Raw genomic sequence first — 11562 nt, 5'->3', positions numbered from 1 at the left:
CATACAATTGTAATACTCCCTTACACATCAGTGGCTATAAGAGCGTTTCAACCGTCAAAAATTTATCACTTTTGGGTGTATAAAATTCTTAGATTAGTCAACTCTCAACCAAATGCTATATGTGTCACTCCTCTTAATGTCAATACGCAATTATTACCTTAGGGTCTATAAAAACACATTGACACCAAAAGACATCCCATTACCTTATATGATTGATATTCCATAGACCTAACCATGAGTGCCACTTCGGCAGTCATCCACAATCAAGCCCATGAAATTCTCTCATCGATACACTTTATATTACCCACAATATGATATCAGTTGTAATTTCAAACCTAATGAAAAGATGTTGAATTACCAATAAAATTACAACGCATGCTAATATATTGTTTGAAAAATATTTAATGATTACTAAGAGGTAATCAAAATTTTTATAAGGCATGCATAATATACATCTTACAATTGTATAATATCATATAAAACATGCTCACAATACATAGCCATATAAAAAATTCACCCAACGGTAAAGTTACATACATAACATAAACATGTCATATCATGTTTCATATATATAAGTGGAATTTGGTTCTGAAAATGGTTTCATTGTATCTGAGATGGTCCAAAACATAAGTCCCCAAGAGAATATTTCAAAATTCTTTACGGTTTAGCCAAAAATTAAAAAATACTAAACATGTAGCATTCTAAATTATCGGCTCAACCAAAACATGATGTATCATATTTCACATATGAAGTGGTAGAATTGGGTTTTGAAAATCGTTTCATTGCGTTTGGAAGGGTCCAAAACATAAAACCTTAATAGAACGCTTCAAAATTCCATACGGTTTGGTCAGAAATTAAAACATACCAAAATATAGTATTCTAGAAAAAGAAAAAAAAAATTAATCTGCTTCGGTCAACAATAGAAACGGTCCAAATAAAAAAATTGAATCAGGTTCGGTTGAACCGAACCGAGATCAGAAATTGAACTGAACCGAACCAAAATCAGCGAGTTGACTCACTGAGTCAAAACCGAGTTTGGTAAAAAAAATGGTCCAAATAATAAACTAGTTCACCCAAAATAAACCCATTCGGTCGAACCACTGACTGTCAAACGGGTTGACCCGATGGGTTCAAATTCGGTTCACCAAGATGGGTCATGGATCAGGTCGACCCGACCCGTTGACCCGGTCCAACGGTTTCGATGAAAAGTCAGGAGAAAAATTCACAAGTTGCATAGGTTCCATTCTAGAACCCTAAATTCATCATTTAACATTCCTATGAGTCTTTCATTTATTCTATATAGGCTCTCATACCACATGTAAGAATAATTATATCCAATATCGCATAGATCAACTAAAAACATCTTTGTATGATAATAGTACAAGATGATGATGATTATACCTTCTTTAGGATCCATTGGAGACGAAGCGCGGCAGAATATCTTCTTTTATTTCCCACTAGGAACGAACTTGAGGTGGAAGTTGATTCTATGATCAACTTGATGTTAGATCTTCTCCCTTTAGACTCCTCCCTATTCACTGACTTGATGAAATAACCTCTCTAAACTAACGCAGAGAATAATGTGATAATGATTAGGGTTTAGAGGAGGGACTTAGCATCCTTTATATAGGCAAATCCATTAGATCGTCCATCAAGATCTTACGGTCCCTAGCTCATCTCTAGACTTTACAGTTACTTCATGATGGATTAGGTGAAGTAGAACAGACTAAAGAAAGATATTTAAGCAGCTGTTCGTCAACAACATTGCTCTTGCAACCCATGCAGCTAATTGATCCGGTTTCAACCAAAGCTTAAACAGTAAAATAATTCGATTATGATTATGAGTTTGGTTCTTGAAGAACATCAAAAACCAGTTTGTTTTACTATTTCATTTTTTATCTGCCCAGGAGCTCAAACTGAGTTTGAATTGTTTCAGGTGAAAATAAGGAAGTGAGAAGACAAAAACAAACCTGTAATGAGATTGAAGATAAGCTTGATGAAGCCACCGTTACACAAAAGAAGGTTTAGCCACTGTTCATACACAGAACCAACCCAAGACATGGGCTTTGCTGAGAGGAGAAGAACCTTCTGTACGAGGACACTTACAAAGATGACCCATCGCCGGCATTGATCAGCTTCGTTCTTGCCTTTCCGGTGAGTTTTTACAAATTTTCTTTTCTCCAAGTCCCTGGATAATAATAGATGGAACAGATCCCAAAAACTTGCTTCCTTAGGCTTCACTACGAGATAGTTCTCACAGAACCCCTCATCGCAATGGCAAGCATCCATGGAGAGAGAGAGAGAATTGTAAAAGGAAGGAGAGACCTTGGAAGTCTCAAACTCTACTCAGGCAGGGGATACATGAAGAAGGAGGCGTGCTCATACTAAAATATGTGTAGTGTGAACTATGAGGTTCACAAGTCCAAGAAGTCCCACTGACAGTTTACACTTAAGATTTAGAAATCAATTCAATTTACTTGTTCAAAAACTTTAATATGTTTTTTTCTTTTTTTTTTTTTTTTTTTTTTTTTTTTTTTGAACTTTTCTTGGAATTCAAGTCACACCTCCATTGCATATTTCTGAAATAGGTTTATATTTGTTTAAATATACAATGAGAGTTCTAAGAAGATTTGGGTGGTGCTAATCCATTGAAAATCTTACTATAGACTTAATCACTAAGGAAGTTTACAAGGCATTAACTAGCTACGGCGGTTGGGATTTCACTTGACTTAGTAATGACTTTTAGATTGTCGTGTGTGAAACGTTACTAGTTTACTACCACTCTTTACCTAAGATTTCTATCCATAAAACTTTAATCAAAAAGCCCGAAAGTTAAAAATTATATATATATATATATATATATGGTGATGGGCACGCGATGATTCAGAGTTTTGAAGTTCAGTGAGAGTCCATTGGCTAATTAAGGGCCCATGGAACCTTTATGAAGCTCTAAATTTACCATTAATGTAATTGAGGTAGGTGGGTTTAAAGAAAACAGATGGAATGGAGCTAGTCCTTATCTATTATAAAGGCCAGTCAACTCTCTTTGAAAATTCAAAGAAATAGAATGTTTGGATTAACACCACTATAGCATTGCCCTACGTTTCCCTACCAGCAATACAGAGTAGAAAAGGGAATGAAATGGATTTGTGATAAAAAGAGAAACTTCTAAGAAAGAGAATGAAGTGGAACAGATACAGAAGAAGGAGAGAAATATATACACATTGGGTTTGAACGATGGAAATATATTTTAAGCCAAACAGGAAAACAGATATGCTGCACTCTGTTGATTCTGGTGTCGTCTACATAATTCAATAGATTCTGCAAACAAACTTCCACATCAGATACCAGAGAAACAGAAACAAAAAAAAACACGAGAATATTTCAAGACTTGAGATCTGGAGTCAAATTTGTCATCACAGAATTTGAAAATCTGAGAGTTAATTACATTTCTAGGTGGCTGTGTTTGATTTGAGATTTTCATTTGTGGAATTTACTGTGAACACAAAATATTCCTGCTAATGAGCTTATTTCAATAATACTGGATGGTCCAGCTTAATTAATTTTCTGGAACGGTACACTTGTGTTTGAAGAAAAATCTGGATGGACGACCCAGGCTAGCCCCTATTCCACCAACTTTCCCATGCATATGGTGTGATAAATGCGTTTAATGTTTTTAGGTTTTCTTTATGAAAAAATGTTGACTAAGTCAATCAGCAACAGGAAGCTAGAATTGAAATCCAAACCAATAGCAAACTAATGGCACTCACAACTATCAATTTGAGCCAAGGGTGAGAGCCCCGTCCGAACCGGAGGTCGAACCAACTAGGGTCTAACCGGGAGGCTCGACCCGAGAAAATACCTGAGTCTAAGGCCAATCAGTAGATGTTTGTAATCTTGTGACTCTTGTCTAGGAGGCTCAACCCTACACCTTTGGAGACGAGAGCAAAGCGATGACACATCCACCTCTTGGGAATGCAACCTTTTAAGACCACAATACTTGCGAGATATGGGATGCTCAAGTGATATAGGTACCCTAGCAAAGCCCTAAAGCCATATTTATCAGGAAATACACATTTTGACCAACCTTTACGTCCTTCTCTGTAGAAGTACTTGCCGAATTGTCGACTATGCATAGCAGGCTCTGTCATGTTAAGCAGTCACTGCTATACACCCATTTCAGGTGCAGATAGGCCATAATGGTCAATTCTTGCACATCACCTGTCAACCAAGGTAAAGATGTGCACCAACTAGAAGATCCAAAGACCCCAAAGTGTCAGGTTTCATTGTAAACTCCCCTCACCTACCATATTAACGTAAATGTTCATTTAATCCCACTCTGTCTGATAACTTTTTAGTTCGGACATTTAAAGCTCCTCCAAGGGTAGTGTTGTTTTTCCTGAATTTGACTTGCTCTTCTGAGGTGACTGCCCAACCACCAAGGTCGGCCCACACTCAATTTTCACTATTGTGGATAGGTTCTTGGGCCACATTAGCACAGTTATTATGGTTCACCCAATGGTTAGATTTGGGCACAACAAAGAGATAAGGATGTCAGCGGTACAATGATGGTACCATGCATAGTGTAATATTCGTACAGTCTAGAAAATTGATACTCAAAACCAAAACCAAAACCAAAACCATCTCGTACTATTTTTGTATCTACATTTACACACCGTATAGTACAATTTTATTACAAAAATGTTGGGTGAAAACAATAAGAATTAATGCAGTATTACATGGATAATCTAAAACATGTGAGAATATGCCAAGATTTGATTTTTGAAGTCAAATTAATCATCACATAATTTCAAAATCTGAGGGTTACATTTCTAGGTGGCTCTGTCAAATTGAGATTTTCATTTGTTGAACTACTAAATATTCCTGCTAAGCTTATCTCAGTAATGCTGGATGCATGCTCCAGGTTAATTAATTTGCTGGCCTGACACATCCATGCTGAAGAAAAATCTGCATGAATGGACCCTTTCTAATTCTATCCAACTTTAGTTGATTCCTGTGTTGTGATTGAAAACATTTCCCTTAAACGTGTTAAATGCGTCAATCTTTTAAAGGTTTTCTTTGTGGAAAACGATAACAAGACTAGAAAAATTGACTAACTCAGTCAACAACAGCAAGCAAGAATTGAAACGCCAACCGATGGAGATGGAGATGGAGAGAACACAGATTTAAATCAAAGAAGGGGATTTTGCTATTTAAGAAATATGATCTGAAGGTCCATTATGTATTAATTATCTTAAGCAACAGATCAAATGACATCTTGGCTCACAGAATAACTGAGGGGATACGTTACAAAATAAATCCTTGCGTAAAACAAGCTAAGAGAATGCATGTTTTAAGATTATTTACCAGTGGTTATTGTTCTGAAAATTGGGGTTAAACTCACTATCTCTCCACTTAAAAGTATGAATTTTACCATTCAATCAACCTTGCATTGCCCCTAAAGTTCTTTAATCATCTTTAAATTGGAATGAGCTTTATTCTTTATTTAGTAACGTTTTCTTTTCCGGCTATATTCGAAGGTAAAAATAATTTTGATAAATTTGCTGATTTTCTTAAAGGTACTAGTATCACCAGGTTTGTTTATTGTGGATCTTTCTCATTTGTATGGATCTCTTGACCTATATTTCTAGATTGGCATTTAAGTTTTGTCATAAAAAAATAACCTAAAAATTAAGAAGCCTCTCTGAATATCAGAGCCAGGTTTCGATCCTGGGACCTGTGGGTTATGGGCCCACCACGCTTCCGCTGCGCCACTCTGATTTGATGTTAATATTTAGAACCGTAAACTTATATATACATGCACCATTTTTGTTTTGTTGATCAATTCTTTTAATCACTTATCAAATACAATAAAAAAAACTTGTAACAAGTGGTCGATATGCACATAAGCTGATTTAGATGAACTTCAGATCCTTTCAACCCCAAGAGATAGTTCAACTAATAAAAACTAAAACTTCCATTTAGGAGCTCAGAATTCAAATCTACTTGAGACCAGAGATGATGCATTATATTATATTATGTAATACCCTCATCCTCAATATATTAAAAGCATCTATTCTTTAAAATAAATAATAATTTCTTTAGTCTATTAATTCATAATGGTAGATTTCTTAGTCTATTATTGGTAAACATTAATGATTTTTCTAAGTTTTTTTTTTTTTTTTCACATTGTCTCTTTATGTGAAATGAATTGAAAAATACTACAATGATGTTCATGATTTTTATTGTATACATTTCCAATTTCATTCATTTCTATCTAGTTTTTTATTTGTGGATGACATGTGACCAACGTAAGACCAAAGGGCTAAAATTAAATCAACGCAAAAAATGTTCATGTCTACCAATTCCTGTTCTCTTTCCTTCTTTACTATGTCTCCACTTCCCTTATCTTTTTCTCTGCAAAAAGGGATTCCACCTTGACACACTTGATTTTGACGAAGTTAAATCAACTAATTCATATTAGATCTAATTGTAACTTTTTGGACAAATTACTCTTCGAGCCTTCGACACCATGGCCCTACTATGCCCTTTATGATGCTTCATGTGTCCCAAATTTTCATCTTTGCCACTTTTTAATTTTTTTTTTTTTCTTTTTTGTCAAAAGAAAAAGAAAATTTCTTACTTTGTTGAAGGTCTTAGAATGTCATATGTCGTCAAATGTGCTATTGGCTCAAAAGTCAGTTTTATTGCAAAAGACCATGGGTAATTTCGGTAATTTTAAGGTTATTTAGATTTTATTTCAAAAATAAAAATCCCACAAGAAACTTCATCGGATTTCCCCACAAACAACCACGTCTTCCCTTTTTTATGGGCATCATTTATTTACATAGAGACTCATAAAAACCAGCTTACAAAACCACTGAGACTCATATGATTTTGTATTTTTCTTTCCTTGGTTCTCTCTTGTCATAAGGATCTTTTATGTTATTAAATGTGTAGAAACCAGTCTTTCTTTTGCAGGAAGAAGTGTGTTACTACAATCTGTTTGTCAAGCTCAATCACTCTACCACATGCAGTGCTTCAAATTCTCAAGTACGGTGTGTAGAAAAATCGATTCTCTATGCCAAAGGTTTTGGCTAGGAAATCCAACCAAGGAAAAATAGCTTACACTCATCTCATGGGACCGATGCTGCCAACCTAAAGAAAATGGAGGACTGGGGTTCAACAAAATGGAGGACATAAATAAAGCAATGTTACTAAAGCAAGGTTGGAGAATACTCAAGAATCCAGAAACCGTGTGGGTACAGACTCTGAAGGCAAGATATTTTCCAAACAGTTCTATTTTTTATCCGAAAGTGATGAAAAAAAAGGGATCATGGACATGGAATAGCATATGTGGAGTACTGCCAGATCTTCAAAAAATGGTGTGGAGAAAAGTAAGAAATGGGAGGAACACATCTTTCTGGTTTGATCCATGGATTGAAAATCCAGATCATAGGTTCCATCAAGTTCCGGAAAATGATAGGTGGGCAAGAAATTCAACAATAGCGGAAGTGAGAAATTCAGTCAATATTGACAACAGGGAGTTATCTTTGCCTCAAACTTCTCAATCTTTTTATCTGTTAAATATTAATCTCAATGCTGATAATGATGCTTGGATACCACTTCTTTCAAGCAATGGAGATTTTACTGTCAAATTGGCACGGAAATCACTATCTCGTTTGAGAACATTATCTCAAACCAATCCACTCACCAACTGGTGGAAGTTCTTTTGGAAACTACCCTTACACCCAAAATTCAAGACGTTCTTTTGGCGTCTGATAAATACAGGACTCCCCATAAAAGAGACACTTGCCCAATGGACCTCAATATCTCCAATATGTGAGATGTGTGATAACTGTGTTGAAACTCTCTGGCATATTTTTTTATCTTGTGAATGGACAAAAAGAATCTGGGCGGCAGGACCCTTAGGCCTCAGAACAGAGAGAGTGACACATGCATCAATCACTGATCTGTGCAACTCTTTTATTTCTGACCCTAGGCAAGATGAAGGTAATAAGAAATGGGTAGTATCGGTCTTTATTATCACTTGTTATTTCATCTGGAAAAAAAGAAACAATAAAATCTTTCAGAAGCTGAATCCAAACCCAGAAAAAGTGTTGTTCAACACTTACAATTGGATCCAATTTCTAGAAACCAACACAATGATGCCGTTAGGGCCCACACCTAGAGAGACGATGGTTTCTAAACCACACACATGTTTATGTAAAACTATGACTAACTTAAGCTATTTACCTATGTTGATGTGTGCAGGGGTACATAATGCAGCATTAGAGAGAACTGGATGGAGTGTGGGACTATTCTGGGAAGGACACCTAAGGTATCTCAGTGCAGGAGGACTGAAGAAGGGAAAGATCGTGGAAGCTATCCTAAGTGGAATGATGGATGGAATAGAAAAAGCACTAGCTTACAACATACAAGTAAAAGAAATATGGAGCAATGAAAAGGAAGTGCTAGAACTACTCTCACCATATAACCATATGAAATGGCCAATAGATTATGTCCCAATTTTGATAAATATATTTTGTAATATTAAGAAACCTAATCTGAAACAATTCACCCAGAAGCATATATATCCTCCATAGAACATCAAGGGAGAATAGAAGTCATAGATGCTAATAGTCTGTGTACTTGTTCTCTTATTTAATACTAAGTTTTCTTTCAGTATCAAAAAAAAAAAATATATATATATATATATATATATACTTTTTTATCAGACCGTTAATGTATTTTTCCTAATTCTCCATATATTATGAGAATCGTGGATGCAGAAAGAGAAGAATAAAAAAGAAATTAAATAAGAAATTCCTATAAAAACTAACAAATAGAAAAAAATGTATCTTAACATTCAACAGCGCCCGTGGCCTAATGGATAAGGCGTCTGACTTCTAATCAGGCGATTGTGGGTTCGAGTCCCACCGGGCGTGCATTTTGAATTTTTTTTGTTTAGATGTTCTCTCACTAGTGTTTTGAACGAACTTGCTCCTCCTAATTATTACTAGTGGATTCATTGGTTTACTTCTGTTTTTAATGAACCATGAAACTACGAATTGAATACATATAACAAACAAATAACAGGCCATGAAGAGAGTGGATAAGAAGGAAAAAGGAAGCATCCTTCAGTTTGGAGACTCTTATTAGAGTGATGATGCCAATGAGTTGCCATCGGGTTTTTCAATTTGCACTCGAATCAGCACTTGTAGTTTGACAGCATCCCATCGCGAAACTCATTCCCTAAATCCAATTCAGTGAACAATCGAGCAAATTGAGAGCACCATTGGAACTCCCCAAGCTATGATATTGAGGAGAAAGGAATACTTTTTCGTTATAAACTGAGCATTGGGATTGCATAAAGAAGATGGGTGTTTGGTTTGAAGTTTTGAATGGAAATCTCATTTAGAAGACGAACTACGGGGACTAGATGTATGGATGGGTGTTTGATTTGAAGTTTTGAACGGAAGAAGTTTTAGACTCATTGTTTAGGAGACGAACAGGGGGGGCAAGGGGCATTATGCTTTGCTTTTGCTATGTTGTAGTATGCAGAGGTTGGCATGAGAAAAAATAAATAAAACATTATAAAACTCATTTTGTCCACTTGGAGAGAGTGGCAACCTTTGGCAGGTCGAGCGAAATTGCTTCAATCATGCGCCTTACATGCACATGACAGTCAAGCGAGATTTCAGACCGTTGGATCTAAAATCTCAGTCGATAGATTTCAATCTCGACCATTGAAGATCAAAATCTCGACCAAAATTTCGATCTACGGCCCAAGGTGTTTGGCTTGACTGTCTTGCGCATTTAATGCGCAAGACTCAAGCAAAGTCCCAAATCAAGATGTATTTGTTGGAAGTAGTGCTAAAAGTGTATCTAGCTGAGGATAATTTTGGGGAGGGAAGGAGGGTTATTTTGGTCTGATGAAAAAGTACAAAACTAAAATGAGTTTATACTCTTATGTAATACTGGTACAATCGCTGGTGGAATTTGTCATTGTTATGATTTGACAAGAATTTAGCGTACTTTTGTATTCTAATATCTTTTTAAAGTACTGTAAAAGCTTTCAAAATTATTTGAAAGATTAGAGTTTTGCAACGAGGACAAGAAAAGAGGGTCTCGACATACTCTCTACTTTGTTTAGCATTGTGTGAGAGAGAGAGGTTGAATTATTGGTGAACACAATTTTTTTCCCACTCCAACTTTACCCAAAATGATTGTATACAAACCATCTTAGTAGCTTGCAATATATGTACGTTTGTATTTACTAAGTGAGAGAATGTTTGATAAGCATGATTCTTTTAGGAGAAGATACCTTATAAGAGAAGTGTGTGAGATGTATTGTTCTTTCAAATAGAGTAGTTTCATGTGTTGTTTTAGATATAATGCATAGTAATCTCTTCTTCTTCTTTCTCTCTCTCTCTCTTTCTTTCTTTTTTTCTTTCTTTAATTTCAAGAGATTTACTTGTGGATTCCTTAGTAGACCATAAATAACGTTGGATCTCTTTAGTGCAATATATTACATGTGAGTTCCAACTAAACTAACACCTTTAGCCGCTGTTAAGTGTATTCAAATTTCAAATCTGGAGAAACCAAAATATCCCTTAAGGTTATTTTATCTAATATTATGACTAAAATGCCCTTTAACTATTCATAATATATTTTTTTTAACTACATATTAATTTTAATACTTAATGACAAAAAAAAAAAATTAATGGCATTCTAGTCTTGGTTTTCCATGTTGAGCTTCTCATCTTGTATTTTAAGATTTTTTGAACTGATCCTCGGAAGATCGAACAAAGAACTTTATTGAATTGAGAAGATGTAGATGAGCTTGAAACTTGCTCAGTTCTTTCTTCCAGAGACTCGTGGCTAGCTACTTGAGTTCTCCTTAAATATACGGCAAAGAACCCAATCATCCATCTATGAATTAGAATGGGAGAAAAAGCGAGTTGTTAAAATTCAAAACCCAAAACCCAGAAACTCAAATTACGGCAGTGGAACTCACTGGGAAGTAGTCATGGGTCAGGCTTGTGAAGGTCAATTCGCCGATCAGTTGCAGAGAGATCCTTGTAGCCCTGCAGTGGAAAGACTAAATAAAAAAGAACGTTACTGTAAAATACTAAGAACAACTGCCCAATAAAAACATTAACAGTAGGTTTATTTCCTCATAAATTGTTAAAGTGGAAAAGGAGAATCTGAAGAGGAGATTAGACCTTAGAAACGATGTCTTCGCATAAAGCGAGATGGGTTTGACAAGACTAGCAGCTACAGATGTCGCCTTTCAAACTGACGATGAAATGGCTACTCATGTCTCTTTTCCTCCAATAGAACCAGTCTTTCTCCTTCTCTGTCCATCTATATTTTCTCTACACACGTTATAACAAGTCATCCATATCAACCATGAACTCTCCAATTTTCAGTTCGTGTCAAAACCTTGAAACCCACTTGGATATCCAAATCCAAATGGTTTCTTTCCGTCTTTATTATCTCTTGTTATTTCATTTGGCAGGAAAGAAATCTTAAAGTTTTTCAACAAAAAAATCCTAA

The 11562-nt window shown here is 35.6% G+C and overlaps 2 non-coding genes across 2 annotated transcripts; one reads left to right on the top strand and one right to left on the bottom strand.

Moving 5' to 3' along the window:
* Positions 1-5709: 5709 nt before the first annotated feature.
* On the bottom strand, positions 5710-5781 carry TRNAM-CAU (transfer RNA methionine (anticodon CAU)). Its single transcript has one exon. It is a non-coding gene; the product is annotated as a tRNA-Met (tRNA).
* A 3094-nt stretch (positions 5782-8875) lies between these two features.
* Positions 8876-8948, top strand: TRNAR-UCU (transfer RNA arginine (anticodon UCU)). Its single transcript has one exon. It is a non-coding gene; the product is annotated as a tRNA-Arg (tRNA).
* Positions 8949-11562: the final 2614 nt, after the last annotated feature.

The sequence above is a fragment of the Hakea prostrata genome, chromosome 5, assembly GCF_041222555.1.
Source record: "Hakea prostrata isolate BN-2017 chromosome 5, UWA_Hpros_2, whole genome shotgun sequence".
NCBI classification, from domain to species: domain Eukaryota; kingdom Viridiplantae; phylum Streptophyta; class Magnoliopsida; order Proteales; family Proteaceae; genus Hakea; species Hakea prostrata.
The sequence above is the reverse complement of the archived record's forward strand: the minus strand, read 5'-3'. Positions and strand labels throughout refer to the sequence as shown.